The sequence below is a fragment of the Pipistrellus hanaki genome, assembly GCF_964339955.1.
Source record: "Pipistrellus hanaki genome assembly, chromosome: X".
In the NCBI taxonomy this organism is placed as follows: Eukaryota; Metazoa; Chordata; class Mammalia; order Chiroptera; family Vespertilionidae; genus Pipistrellus; species Pipistrellus hanaki.
The window spans coordinates 89,446,811-89,462,687 of NC_140524.1; positions in this window are offsets into that span (position 1 = coordinate 89,446,811).

Genomic DNA, 15,877 nt, shown 5'->3' on the forward strand with positions numbered 1-15,877 from the left:
ACAAAATGTCTCCATTAGATAATTTTCTGTTAAAGAAATGTAACATGTATATATTTATATTTTTTAAGCTAACAAAAATATGTTTTTTAAAGCTCAATATACTGGTAAGTTTGAATGTAAAACACACAAACAAAAGGGGAAAGTCTTATTAATGTGTTAGCCATACAAACTAGACTTTAAAGATGGATTAAGCCATTTTTTTGAATAAAATTTGCCTTGAATATATTTATATGATGTGCATATATATATATATATATATAAAAGAGTAAGTAAATAGCTAGTTTTAAAAATCAGTTACACAGCCAGAAATTCATAGATTTTTGACATATTATTTTGAGAAATGAAAATACCATTATACTTTAAGATAAAGATTTTATTTAATCAACTTTTTTTTATTGATGTGAGATTAAAAAAATAGCTTTGAACTGTTATCCATTTTAAAGATGTAATTATTTCTTCTTTCACAGAAGACATCTGTGTATTCTCACAATGATTTGGGGGTCAATCTGTTATTAAATAAATATTGTTCATAGGAGCAAACCGAAAATGAAAACTTTTAACTAAAGAGTACAAATTTTTATTGATTTCAAATAATTCAATTTTCCCTCAAATTTTATAGATTTCATATTAACTTATATGGAAACAGAGCCAATATTTTCCAAGGTAATAGCATTAAAGATATATGTGTATAAAGATGTAATATTTTATAAATATATGCAAATAATGCTGTACTTTATTTTAACTGTACATTTTTAAAATTATTCACTTAATTATGAAATAAAAATACATTTATAAAATTAATTTTCTTCTCCAATTTTTTAATTCACAAGAAAGTTCCTACAAGCACTGTCTTTTTAAAAATATATTTTTATTGACTTCAGAGAGGAAAGGAAGAGAGAGATGGAACATCAATGATGAGAATCCAAGACCTCTTGGTTCCTAGGTAAATGCTCAGCCACTGAGCAACACTGGATGGGCATATTCTTGCCATTTCTTATTCCACATTATGTGTACTGGTACATGTAACAACATGGATAAACCTCCTAAACACAACATTGATTGAGCAAAGGAAGCTAAACAGCCCTAGCCAGTTTTGCTCAGTGATTGAGTGTTGGCCCTTGTACTGAAGGGTCTCAGGTTTGATTCTGGTCAAGGGCACATACCTGGGTTGCAGGTTTGATCCTGGGGCTCTTGTAGGAGGTAAGCAATCAGTGTGTCTCTCTCACACTGGTGCTTCTCCCTCTGTTTCTCCCATAGCATCTACTCTTTCTAAAAAAAAATCAATGAGAAGAAAAAAATTCCTCAGGTGAGGATTAACAAAACAAAACAAAACAAAACAAAAAAACAAAAAGAAGAAGGAGAAGGAGAAGCAGCAGCAGCTAAGCACAAATGCTGTGATTCCATTTATAAAAGTTAAAAAAAGAAGCAAAACCAAGCCATGGTGATAGAATTGAGAGTCCTGGCTACCTTTGGGGGCATAGTGGTATCATAGGCACCTGAGGTATTATTATTTTGGCATGACTATTATTAGGGTGTTTTTATTTTTAAAAATTCATCAAGTTGTATAAATGGTGATTTATGCACTTTTATGTATAGATAATACTTTAAATGTTTACATTTAAAAATCAGATCATTCTGTTCTTTAAAAACTCCTATGGCTTCCCATTGGACTTCTAAACAAATTCCAGATCTCTGCTCCCCAATCTGTAGCCACACTGGCCTTTTTTCTCTTCCTTGAACAAAGAATGAATCAAGTTCATTCCTATCCCTTTTCCTTGCAGTTTCCTCTACCTGGAACACTGTTTTTCAAAATTTTTTTTTATTGAAATTCAGGTATCTGCCTTTCCTGAAATCTAAAAGTAGTTCCTCTGTCACTTTGTATAGAACCCTACATTTTTTTCCAGCGTAATTTTTATATCTGATATTATCTATTTCAGACAGTTTATTTTTCTCCTCATTAGAATACAATACCCATAGTCTCAGGAACTTTGGATGTCTGGCTGTCTGCTGTGTCCTCAGTGACTAGAATTCTCCCAGATAGGTAAATAGATGTTCAGTAAATTTATTAGAACATGAACAAATTTATAGATAAATGAGTGAATAAATTTATAGATAAATGAGTGAAAAATTCCTAACCTCTTCTGCCTGCCAGCCTGATCATCCTCTCCCCTGACAGCCTGATTGATGCCTAACTGCTCCCCTACCAGGCCTGGTCACCTCTAACTGCCCTCCCTTGCAGGTCTGGATCCTCCCAACTGCCCTCCCCTCCTGGCCATCTTGTGGTGGTCATCTTTTGTCCACATGGGGGCAGCCATCTTTGAACACATAGGGCAGCCATCTTGTGTGTCGGAAACACTACAAGTGGCAAAGTTTGCATATTTGCATATTACTCTTTTATTAGATAGGATATAGGGCTGGTGCACAGGTGGGGGCTGACTAGTTTGCCCTGAAGGGTGCCCTGGATTAGGTTGGAGATTTCCTTGGGGTGTGGGGCAGCCTGGGCAAGGGGCCTGTGTTGATTTGCAGGCAGGCCACACCCCCCGTGACCCAAGTGGAGGCCCTGGTATCTGGGATTTATTTATTTTCTATAATTGAAACTTTGTAGCCTTGAGCAGAAGCGAGGGCAGGCTAGGGTGGGCAGGGAGCTTGGCTTCCTTCATTTCCAGGGGAAACCTAAGCCTCCACCTGGCTCCAGCTCCATGGCTGCCACCATTTCTCTTAGAATTTATTTGTCTTCTATAATTGAGACTTTATAGCCTTGAGCAGACCCCAGGGCTGGCCAGGGTGTGGCGGGAAACTTGGCTTCCTCCATCGCAGGGGGAAACCCAAGCCTCCTGTTCTCTACAGCTTTGTTGCTGCCTCCATTTTTGTTATGTTAATTTGCATACTCACTCCTGATTGCTTGGTGGGTGTATTGGAGGTACTGCCAATTTGCAACTTTCTCTTTTATTATATAGGATAACCCATGGAAAGGGTCTTGAGAAAGATGATTTCAACAGCCTGCACAGAACTCTTTCTATTTCAAATAATATAACATTAAATTATTGTTTCTGATAAATGTATTTCCAATAAATTATTGGTTTTGATAATGATGATAATGATCAAGTTTCTGTTATCTCTCACTTTTATTGCTGAAGCTTCAAAGGTGAATAATTTTGCATAATGATTATATGCTACATTAAAAACTGGAAAAGTATCAACATGTATTTTTTCCAACATACTAAATATAGATTCTAAACAAGTTATTCATAAAACATATGAGAATATAATATTTCTATACTGAAAGTAGCTTATTATCTAATTTGTATTGTTCACTTTCTAAAGAATTTCAGGTCCAGGTGGGCACTTAAGTGCTTTTTGATGGTGATGATAATTTACTGAAATTTCTTATACATAACATTTTCCTTGCAATGTTTTAGCATCTATAGCCTGTTTTATTCTTGCTAAACTTTGCCACTTGTAGTGTTTCATTTTCCCAGCTTGAGCTGTTCTATGGTTTATAATTTATAACAATTTTTCATCTTTTAGCCTTTCAATGAAGTGGTCTAATACTTATGTTCCCTCAATACCTTGTATTGTAGTCAATAAATGGTGAATAACAGAAAATGTACATAGAATTTAGCAAATGTTCATGAAAAGTCATATTATGAAGGCTAAATGAATAAAAGTAATTTTATTATGATTAAAATTAGGTATCTTTGCAAACCATACTCAAAATAACTTATTATATTGCTAGTTAAGGCAAAAGTTCAATCATAGAAACCAAGGTACTTAGGAAGATATATTTAGAGTATAATTAATGTGGAAAAAAAGTATAATTGTCTTAAACTATTGTAATCTATGAGTTTGATATAATTGCTTCTAAGATTGATGTTCTTCATACCATCAACAAATCAGTAGTTACTAAGAATTTACAGTGTTTATCTAACAATGTCTAAGTGGAAAGAAAACCTTTAAATATTAAGTATTTGTGCATACACATAGTTTCACTTGATTCTTACCACAATACTAGGTAGTAAATGTTTAGCTTACTAGTTATGGTTATTTAAAAGGTTTTGTCTGCCAGCTCAAATATCATTTCTGAGGTTGATTTTGTTAGCACTTTTTCTTTATTGATTAAGGTATTACATATGTGCCCTTATTCCCCCATTGCCCTCCCACTCCCCCACTCATGCCCCCATCCCCCTGTTGTCTGTCTCCATTAGTTAGGCTTATATGCATGCATACAAGTTCTTTGGTTGATCTCTTCCCTTTACCCTCACCCTCCCCTATCTTCCCCCTGAGGTTTTGTCAGTCTGATCGATGCTTCTGTGTCTGTGGATCTGTTTTTGTTCATCATATTCCACAAATGAATGAGATCATATGATATTTATCTTTCTCTGACTGGCTTATTTTGCTTAGCATAATGCTCTCCAGATCCATCCATGTTGTTGCAAATGGTAAGAATTCCTTCTTTGTTACTTTAACTTAGTATTCCATTGCGTAGAAGTACCATAGTTTTCTAATCAACTCATCTGCTGATGGACACCTAGGCTGTTTCCAGATTCTAGCTATTGTATATTGTGCTGCTATGAACATAGGGGTGCATGTATCCTTTCTGATTGGTGTTTCTAATTTCTTGGGATATATTACTGGAAGTGGAATCACTGGGTCAAATGGGAGTTGCATTTTTAGTTTTTTGAGGAAACTCCATACTGTTTTCCACAGTGGATGTACCAGTCTGCATTCCCACCAGCAGTTCAGAAGGATTCCTTTTTCTCCGAATCCTCGCCAGCACTTGTCATTTATTGATTTGTTGATGATAGCCATTCTGGCAGGTGTGAGATGGTACCAGATTGTTGTTTTGATTTACATCTCAATGTTATGGTTAGTGACTGAGCATGTTTTCATATGTATCTTGGCCTTCCTTATGTCCTCTTTTAAAAAGTATCCATTTAGGTCTGTTGCCCATTTTTTGATTGGGCTATTTACCTTCCTTTTGTTAAGTTGTATGAGTTCTGCATAAATTTTGGAGATTAAACCCTTATCTGAAATCGCATTGGCAAATATCTTCTCCCATGCAGTAGGCTTTTTTGTTTTGTTGATGGTTTCTTTTGCTGAGAAGAAGCTTTTTATTTTTATGTAGTCCCATTTGTTTATTTTCTCTTTAGTTTCCATTGCCCTAGTACCATGGTTGGCAAACTGCAGCTCTCGAGCCACATGTAGCTCTTTGGCCTCTTGAGTGTGGCTCTTCCACAAAATACCATGTGCAGGTGTGCACATACAGTGCGATTGAAACTTCGTGGCCCATGTGCCGAAGTTGGTTTTTGGCTCTCAAAAGAAATTTCAATCGTTGTATTGTTGATATTTGGCTCTGTTGACTAATGAGTTTGCCAACCACTGCCTAGGAGCTGTAATCGGTGAAGATAATTGCTTCAGCATATGTCTGAGATTTTGCTGCCTGTGGATTCCTCTAATATTTTTTGGTTTCCCATCTTATTATGTTTAAGTACTTTATCCATTTTGAGTTTATTTTTATGTATGGTGTAGTAAGTTGGTGGTCTTTGCATGTATCTGTACAATTTTCCCAAAACCATTTATTGAAGATACTGTCTTGATTCCATTGTATGTTATTGCCTCCTTTGTCAAATATTAATTGAACATAGTGGTTTAGGTCAATTTCTGAATTCTCTATTCTATTCCATTGGTCTATATGTCTGTTCTTGTGCCAATATTAGGGAGTTTTGAGAACAGTGGCTTGATATTTGGTTTGAAATCCCTCCTAGGTTTTTCCCCCTTGGGATTGCTGCAGCTATTCAGGGTCTTTTTTATTTATTGATATTTTTTTTATTCCAGATGAATTTTTGAAGAGTTTGTTCTAAGTCTGTGAAATGTGCTGTTGGTATCTTAATGGGGATTGAATTGAATCTATAGATTTCTCTGGGTAGTATGGACATTTTAATGATGTTGATTATACCAATCCATGAACATGGTATGTTCTTCCATCTGTTTACATCTACCTCTATCTCTTTTTTCAGTGTCCTGCAGTTTTCTAAGTACAGGTATTTAGGTTACTTTTTTCTTCTTTGTATCTGTCACTTATTTTACATTTAGTAGAATACCAAGTTTTGTTCTCTCTTTAGAAAGCTAAGTGTTATTTGTATTACAAAGCCACTGTTCTCAAAACTCCCTAGTACTGGCACAAGATCAGGCATATAGACCAATGGAATAGAATAGAGAATTCAGAAATTGACCTAAACCACTATGCTTAAATCTATCATTGCGCCTATGGTTAACAAAATGTATTATACAATTGAAATTTTCTCAAGAAGGTCGTTTTCATATTACGTGTTCCTATCTTGATAAAACCAAATAAGTTTTAAGCTTTGTTACAGTAGGTCTATTTCTGTTTGCTTGTATTTTTTAGGACATCTTTGTAAGTTCTCAGGCATAGCATTTCTGGAGCGTCAACTAAAATTCTAGTTTGGCTCAGTGGTAGAGAGTCGGTCTGCGGACTGAAGGGTCCCAGGTTCGATTCCGGTCAAGGGCAGGTACATTGGTTGTGGGCACATCCCTGGTAGGGGGTGTGCAGGAGGCGGCTGGTCAATGTTTCTCTCTCATTGACGTTTCTGGCACTCTATCTCTCTCCCTTCCTCTCTGTAAAAAATCAATAAAAAATATATATATTTTTAAAAAATCTAGTGTGTTCAGGAATATCTCCCCTTTAGATGAGCCCAGGCTCCAATGTCTCCTCAATATCATGTGACCTCTGAAATTTCTGTCTGTCTCTCTAGCCTCTTGAGGTTGTTTTGTTTGGCCTTCTACTAGAATCTTACCCTGCTATGCTCAAATTAGGAGCTGGCCAAAGACCCAAGGGAGGATTTATACATACATTTTTATAACTCTTTTTCTACAATTCTTTCTTCTCCAGTTGCTGTCTGTCAAATTCCAGCTGCCTTCATTACTCTGAAGTTTTTTCCATTGTCTCCTCCATCCAATGAGTCCACTGCTCTCCTTGGACTCTATTAATATGTTCTATGATATGGAAAACACCTTCAGACCCATGACTGGCCAACCAACCACCTCCTCTTCCAATTTATATCTGCTCTCACATTGTTTTACAACCATTAATCTCCCATGATGTTTTCTATAATCTAAAGAGGCAAACTTTGTCTAACTCTATCCTCAGTTATAGATCTATTTTACATGAATTCTGTCAATGAGCTCAACCCTATACCCGCAAACTATACCATATCAACCTTTCCTTCCTAAGGTCTTAACATTTGCATCACAGGCTTCAGTATTGCTACAGATTATAATCTGATTACTAAACCAATTTTCTAGTAGAATACCTATGCTAAAGAGATGGTGCTCATTCATGCAGATTTCTTTACCTTGTGTGTTATGTATGGTTCAAGCTTCTGAAATATCAGCATTACTCATTTTGACAGAAGCGAGTTGGGCTAAGATAAAACCTAACTTCTGCTAGTACTATATCAAGATATTTTCAACGTTAGTGCTTCTCCCTTAGCAGGCCAGAGTATTTTTCCGTTGAGAATCAATTAACTTGAACACTACATCTGAAACTATCTAACAAAAGATTTAAGAGATTTAAGAGCTCTTCACTGAAGACAGGAGTGTTATCTTCCTTTATCCTGTTTCTAAAATGGTCACTTTCATAAATAGTTGTATTAATCTCAAATTTGTCCAATATATTGTGTAAAATGGAATGAAAAGAGAAAAGAATTGGTACAAAGTAAAATCTGAAGACCTCCAGCAACTTCGTTCTCTAAAATAAGTGAGAAACTGTTCTTTTTTTTTTTAATGTCTGAAAGATCTTCCTTTATAGGTCTGCTGAGTTGTATTTTGTCGGCTCCTATTAAATTGTATTGTCATAGACACCTATGAATACTGCAGAAATACTTTATTTCAGCTTTTATAAGCCTATGAAAACAAGAAAACATTTAGAATCTCTGATTTTAGTGAGACTATTTAATTTCTTGTTTGTTTGAAGTTCCATGTACTTAACAAGTTACACTCTTGGTATCTCAGCATATTAAAGAAGTCTCAAGGGACACTGGGAATTTCTAAATAATCTATTTTTTCTAATATATGTGAACAAAAAATTTAATACTTTGTGAATATTTGATATGGTTTCAATGACTACACAATGCCATGTCCTTCCAGTTAAAAATACACATCTGGTCCTAGCCATCGGCCTGTAGACCAAAGGGTTCCAGGTTCGATTTTGGTTGAGGGCATGTACCTTAGTTGCAGGCTTCTCCCCTACCTGGGCTCTGATCAGTCCTATGCAGGAGGCAATCAGTACATGTGTTTCTCTCACATCAATGTTTCTCTCTGTCTTTCCCTTCCTCTTCCACTCTTCCTAAAAATCAATGGAAAAATACCCTTGGGTGATGATTAACAACAACAACAAAATACACATCTGGTATGTGTGTGTTTGTATGTATGTTTATGTGTTGATTCCCCCCTCCCCATTCTGTTGAAATATACCCAAATGATGATTTAATGTATTATGGTCCTAGCTTCAGGGCTTCTGGGACTTCATTGGTAGATTCTAAATATAGAAAAATAAGTGGAGACTGGGACTAGGGAGACCAATTCAGTGGTACTCACTAGAAGTAGCAATAGTTCATATCAGTGTCCAAGGGTTGGCGGTAGATATGTAAGCCTTTATAAGTGAAATCAGTGTTGGGAAGAGCTTGCTTCCAGAAATGTCTAAGCAGTTGCAGCGTTCATTCAAGTGGACAAGAGTATTTGAAAAAGACCCATCCATTTTAGAGCTAAACTTGAATAAGTTGTTGGGATTTAGGAAAAGAAGGTTGGAAAGGCTATACTTGTTATGAGAGTCCAAGTTCCTTGAGTTTGTATTTAAGGCACGTTTCTAGGGTCATAGGGAAAACAGCATGTTATTTAGGAAGAAGAAGTCAAGATCTACTAAAAAGTAGAAACTAGAAAGATTAGGGAGAATAGACAATTTGGTGAGATTCAGATATCTAGTACATCATGTGAGATGTACAATAGGAAAGCTGTTTTCAGGAGCTCCTGGTCATTACCCTGATTTTCTAATATATTGACAAGTTTGGTCTGGATTTACACATGAGAATTCTTTCTAGTATATCCACTTACAGAAGAAGTCAACTATATCTTGTTTTACTAGTTCCACAGACACTTATGATAGTCAAAAAAAAAGGAACTCTTACCATTTGCAATAGCATGGATGGACCTGGAGAGCATCATGCTAACTTAAATAAGCTAGTAGGAGAAAGATAAATATCACATGATCTCACTCATTTGTGAAATATAATGAACAACATAAACTGATGGACTAAAATATATCCAGAGACATAGAAGCATCGAACAGACCATCCAACCTCAGAGGGAGGATAGGGATGGGTGGGTGGGGGGAAGAGATCAACCAGTGGACTTGTATGCATGCATATAAGCATAACCCATGGACACAGACACTAGGGGGATGAGGACATGTTCTAGGGTGGGGACAACCAGGGAGAAGTCAATGGGAGAAAAAAGAGACATAGGCAATACTTTAAACAATAAAGAATTTTCAAAAAGTTTTTAAAAGGGATGAGATACAACTTTCATTTTTAGGAGGCCTGACTCTCTGAGGGAAACACTGATAACACTTAGACCAATTTGGTGCCACCCCAACAACAAAAATCCAAACAAACGAAAAAGCAGTGAGTGACTTTTTGGAGCACATTAGAGAAGTGAGGTCACAGAGAAAACCACCACCCTTAAATCTGAAGAGACAGGTAGGTTGAGAGAAGAGCAGTCAAGATCTGCTTACTTACAGCTGAAGCTGCCTGAGACATAAACTGGTAGAACACATACATGAACATTGATTGTGGACTAGCCCGAGAGTGAGAAACTAATGGGGGCCACCCTTTTATGGAGGCCCCCACACTTTAAGGGGTTTTATCTGTAGGAACCCCACCAGGTTCTCATGGTGAAGAGTCAAAGATCCCTTGGCAGCTCTAGCTGGGGGACACACAGGGTAACCATAGTGAACCAGGGACCAGAGAATTCCCTATAACAAAGGCCTACTCTACAGGAGAAAACACTTGATCAGAGCCTTGTCCCAGCTGGAGGTGAACATTTTTCCATTCTAGCTCCCTCTAGCCTTCTTTTTCACCTAATGAAGGTATAACTAAGAAACACTTTTCAAAGTAATAGGCAATGGACATGGGGCTACTAAAAGACTAAGAGTTAATCATAAAATTATAAAACATTCTCCTCTCCATACCTTACCAGCACAGTTGGAAAGCAGCAAAATGCCAACTCCCTCAAAGAGCATTGTAGAATTCCAAAGTGAAGAGGGGAGACAAAATAAGGGCATGGGAGGAAACTGAAGCCTCTGACACATACACCCATAACCAAACTAACGTAAAGCACACAATCAGGCCTTTTTACCTCAGTTCCTATTACATATAATAATACTTCATATCTACTTTCAACAACAAAAATTACAAGGCATGTTAAACGGCAAGTAAGGACAAAGGAAACATCAAGACTGGGCTCAAATATGACATACATATTGAGATATTTCAATAGAGACTTTTAAATAGTTATGATTAATTTCACAAGAGTTTTGATGCGCCCAAACCGGTTTGGCTCAGTGGTAGAGCGTCGGTCTGTGGACTGAAAGGTCCCAGGTTTGATTCCGGTCAAGGGCATGTACCTTGGTTGCGGGTATATCCCCAGTAGGGGGTGTGCAAGTGGCAGCTGGTCGATGTTTCTCTCTCATTGACGTTTCTACGTTTCTAGCTCTCTATCTCTCTCCCTTCTTCTCTGTAAAAAGAATCAATAAAATATATTTTTTAAAAAAGTTTTGATGCAAAAAAGATACACAATGCAAGCACAGAAGGGTAGTCTGAACAAAATTTGATTGCAACTCTTAAAGAATAAAAGGCTAATATGCAAATAGACCAAATGACAGAGTGACCAGTTGCTATGATGTGCACTGCCCACCAGAGGGCAGATGCTCAACGCAGGAGCTTCCTCCTGGTGGTCAGTGTGCTCCACAGCAGCGTTGAAGACCCCTTGGGGGTCCCAGACTGCAAGAAAGCACAGGCCGGACTGAGGGATCAACCCCAGTGCACGAATGCCATGCACCAGGCCTCTAGTATATGTTGATATTATATATTTATATAGATATGTTTATGAATGAGATAGAACAATTATTTTTACAAAGGATTATATACTTATATATTACATTCATTAAGGATACAAAATCTCTATGATAGTTATTACCATGGCTACAAAGCCTTTTATTTAAACCATGCTCAGTGACTAATATTCCTTATGTCATTTACCCTTGCTTTTTGATGCAAGATCAACCAGATACTAGAATACCATTTCTCTTTCTATCTGATCAACATTAAAGTTTATTAAAATAAATGCAAAAAAGGAACATTTTGTTAGTAATACATTATTAAAATTGTGTAATACTTGTTTAAAACTGCTCAAAACCAATTACTTGTTACGGCTTCATTGCTAAAGGCATCGCAAGCAAGAATGTAATTTTGTTTTCAGACAATGAAAGTTTTGCTTTATATAGAATTACTATTTTCTGGTTTAAGGGAAAGGACTTTAAGATTACCTTTCTTTAATGCAAATCACCTTTTTAAGTAAATGCCTCTCAGGTTGATAACTCTTAAATCACCATTATTAATTGATCGCGGTAAGGGATATTTTACGTGGCAAAAAGTAAGTGAAATTATAGCTTCCTGCAAGGACATTTAGAGAATGGTTTCCTTTTTTTTATTGTTCTTTTTTTTTAATTTAATTTAATTTTATTTTTTTAAACCATTTATTTATTTATTTTTACATATTTTATTGATTTTTTTCTTTTTTGCCCCCCTCCCTCTCTCCCACACATCCCCTCCCTCCCCAGAGTTTTATGTCCATTGGTTCTACTTATATGCATGTATACAAGTCCTTCGGTTGATGTATTATCTCCCCCAGATCCTCCTCCCCTCCCCACTGAAATCTGACAATCTGCTTGTTGCTTTACTGTCTCTATATCTATCTTTTGGTTCATCAGTTTATAATGATCTTTATTATCCACAAATGAGTGAGGTCATGTGGTGTTTCTCTTTCATTGATTGGCTTATTTCACTCAGCATGATGTTCTCCAATTCCATCCAGGTTGCTGCAAATGATGAGAATGGTTTCCTTAAGTAAACAAAAGACATGTGCTGGCGATTATCTATATACACCGAGTGGCCAGATTATTATGATTTCTGAATACATAATAATCTCACCACTCAGTATATATTAGAGGCCTGGTGCATGAATTCGCTCATGGGTGGGGCCTAGCCAGCCTGGCCAGGTGGAAGGGACATGGGTGGTTGGCCACCTGCCTCCTGGTCAAACACCTGGTCGAGGGGAGAATTTGCATATTACCCTTCTATTATATAGGATATACACTGAGTGGACAGATTATTATGCATTCAGAGATCACAATAATCTTGCCACTCAGTATATATATAAAAGGCTAATATACGAAGTGTCCCCTCAGTTGTTCAATGGGGAGACCAGGAATTTGATGGCTTTTTATAATGTGCACTGACCACCAGGGGATGGTGTGGAACAAAGGAAGGCCCAGTTGGCAGCTGGCAGCAAAGGAAAGGCCCAGCCAGCAACCCGAAGGCCCTGTCTGGTCCTGATCATCAGCCAGGCATGAAGTTTGTACACTGGGCTTCTAGTCTTAATTTTAATGATTAAAGGAACCTGAAAACTATTTGAAAGCATAAAAGAGTAGGATGACTTCTCATCCCCAAGTCTTCTTTTTTGGAAGAAAATAAGTATTCCTATTTATTTTCATAAAAATAATAGCAGATGATGTAAATTTATTCTAGACTTAGAAAACTGGTGGAAGTAGCAAATCAATATACATTGATGAAAAGAAGCAGGATTACTTGGCACTTAAATGAAACTTCTCAGTTGGAATGGTGAATATGTTTAATATATGTGTATACATGTAAAACATTTTACTGAATCAAATATTTTCTCACTGCTTTGCCAAGTAGTGCAGTATAAATATATCCTTCTTAGCTGGTGCTTTGCTTTTCTAAGAGTAAAGCATTGCCAGGTATGTTTGTTTGCATATATATGCTTATTTCTTACCTTAACCTACATCATCTTCCACAAGATGTTCCATCATCTCTTTCTCACAGGCCTTACAGTAATATTTCATAAATAAGTTGAATTTAGTTCTTCTTTTATTTCTTCCTTTCTTCTTTTTTTGAGGAGGACTATTTCCTCTTCAGACCATATCAATAACCATTCATCTTGGAGCTTAAGTTTCTTATTTTTCCACGACTACATTGCTGCCACTCCATGTTGCATCTCCTGTTTTCCTATACCCTTCTCTTCTTTTACTCTACCTTTTTTTTCTAGGAACATGCTTCATGAAGTTCCAAATAAAAGGTCTCTGGAAATTAAAACAAAGTAGGGTATTTGCATTCTATCACATATTTATTCTACTATTATCAATCAATCATTTGACTTATTAACACCTCTCCCCCAAATTAAATGTTTTTTTTTTCCCCTTCCTTTGCCATTGAGCTTTCATTCTGGCTTTAGAAAAATTCCATGGCCCAAACCAGTTTGTCTCAGTAGATAGGGTCCCAGATTCAATTCTGGTCAAGGGCATGCACCTTGGTTACGTGCACATTCCCATTAGGGGGTGTGCAGAAGGCAGCTGATCGATGTTTCTCTCTCATCAATGTTTCTAACTCTCTATCTCTCTTCCTTTCTTTCTGTAAAAGATCAATAATATATATATATATTTAAATCCATGTTTTTGTGCTGCCTGAAGAATTAATAGGCCAGATTTTTCAGACATTCATGTCAGGGAGGTTCTTTGGGCCCTGCTGAAATAGGCATTTTCAGAAGCCCCCACTGGAGGATGGGATGTGGAAGAAGGCTTTATTTGCATGGAGTTAGACATTTCTCAGATTTCAAAGTCCCTTGCCCTTTAAGCCAGTCCTGGAAAAGGTGCAGCTGGGGTTCCAGTAGAGTCAGAAGCAAGGCCAGTGGCCAGAGCTTCCTTCCATGTTGCAGCCAGGTGCGGTTCAGCATTTGGGCTAATTAAAGACCATTAGTCCATGTGTGGAGTCCCACATGGCCATGTGCCACGTGGGCAGAGGGGAGTGCATTAGCCTGCAGCAGGAATCCCAAGAGGGCGAGAGAGAGAGAGAGAGAGAGAGAGAGAGAGAGAGAGAGAGAGAGAGAGAGAGAGAGAGAGAGAGAATATGAGTAAACTTACTTTGTTTGGAAGTTAATATATTCAAGTTTCTCGAGCTTGCAGTGGCCATGTCTATTTTAGCCAATTACTCATTTCAGGTGTGATCGATGGGCAAGCATCTTCCCAGGTCATTCAGACCTTACTGGGCATGACTCTAAACTACCTTTGTCTAATCCCTTCCTCCATCAACCAGTGGGGAGCAGACTTAGAGAATGTTACCTGGAGCTTTTTTGGCAAAACTATAAATGGCATGTCTATATTATCTGGCCTCCCCTTTCACTCCTTTCATGTTAAGTAATAGCCAGTCTATTACAGTGGTATTAACTGTATTATCCATTCTCCTTTATCACTATGTGGCATTGTTGTGTTCTTTCTAAAAGTTTTAATGATTTCCTGCTTGTCATTCATGTTATGAAATTTCACTATTTTATGACATAGTTATTAGGGATTTAAAAAATTCAATTTTGACAATTATTTTTATATATTTTAAAATATATTTCTTTATTGACTTTAGAGAGGAAGGGAGAGAGTTAGAAAGATAGAAACATCAATGATGAGAGAGAATCATTGATTGGTTGCCCCCTGCACACTCCCCACTGGGGATCAAGCCCACAACCTGGGCATGTGCCCTTGGCCAGAATCGAACCTGGGACCCTTCAGTCTGCAGGTGGACGCTCTATCCACTGAGCCAAACTGGCTAGGGCTAGGGCTCTTTTATTGTCTTACATAATTGTTTAGATAATTTTCTCTACTCTCTTTTATTTAAAAAGTTAATAGATTTATTTAAAAGAGGAAGGAGAAGAAGGGAAAGGAGAGAGAGAGAGAGAGAGAGAGAGAGAGAGAGAGAGAGAGAGAGAGAGAGAGAGAGAGAACTTGTTGTTCTACTTATTTAAGCATGCATTGGTTGCTCCTTGTGTGTACCCTGACTGGTGATCAAACGCACAACCTTGGCATATCAGGGATGAACCTCTAACCAACAGAGATACCCAGTCAGAGCTTTACTCTCTTTTAATGATTGTGTTTATTGAAATGAATATAATGTACTTGGATATTTGACCTAAATTAATTCTCTAGTTTCTTATTTTGTTCTTTTTAGTATTGAGTCTTTTCACTCTGCTTTCCAGAAAACTACCCACAGTGGTGCCTCACACAACGAACTTAATTCGTTCCAGGAGCAAGTTTGTTATGCGAAAAGTTCGTTATGTGAAACGCGTGTTCCCATAACAATACATGTTAAAAAAAATAATTCGTTCTGTAGCATAAAATATGCTAAGATGACATAAAAAAAGATAAATTTTTTGTTATTATTTTTATTTATATACATCTAAAAACATAATTTAAAAAAAAACAACACATTTTTTTAATTTTAAGACAGACTAAGTAGAGTCTACCGAATCTTGCACATCTTCATCCATTTTCTGCTTTTTGGCCGATGGTTTCATGAAAAACCTGTCCAAAGTTCGCTGTGCGAGGCGTTCTTTATGCGAGGCACCACTGCATTATGTAGGTTTTTATCATCTTTATTATTTATTTCAGCTATCATATTCTTATTTTTCTCTGACTATTCATCCTTTCATATTATTATTTTCTTGGTTAGTAGACATA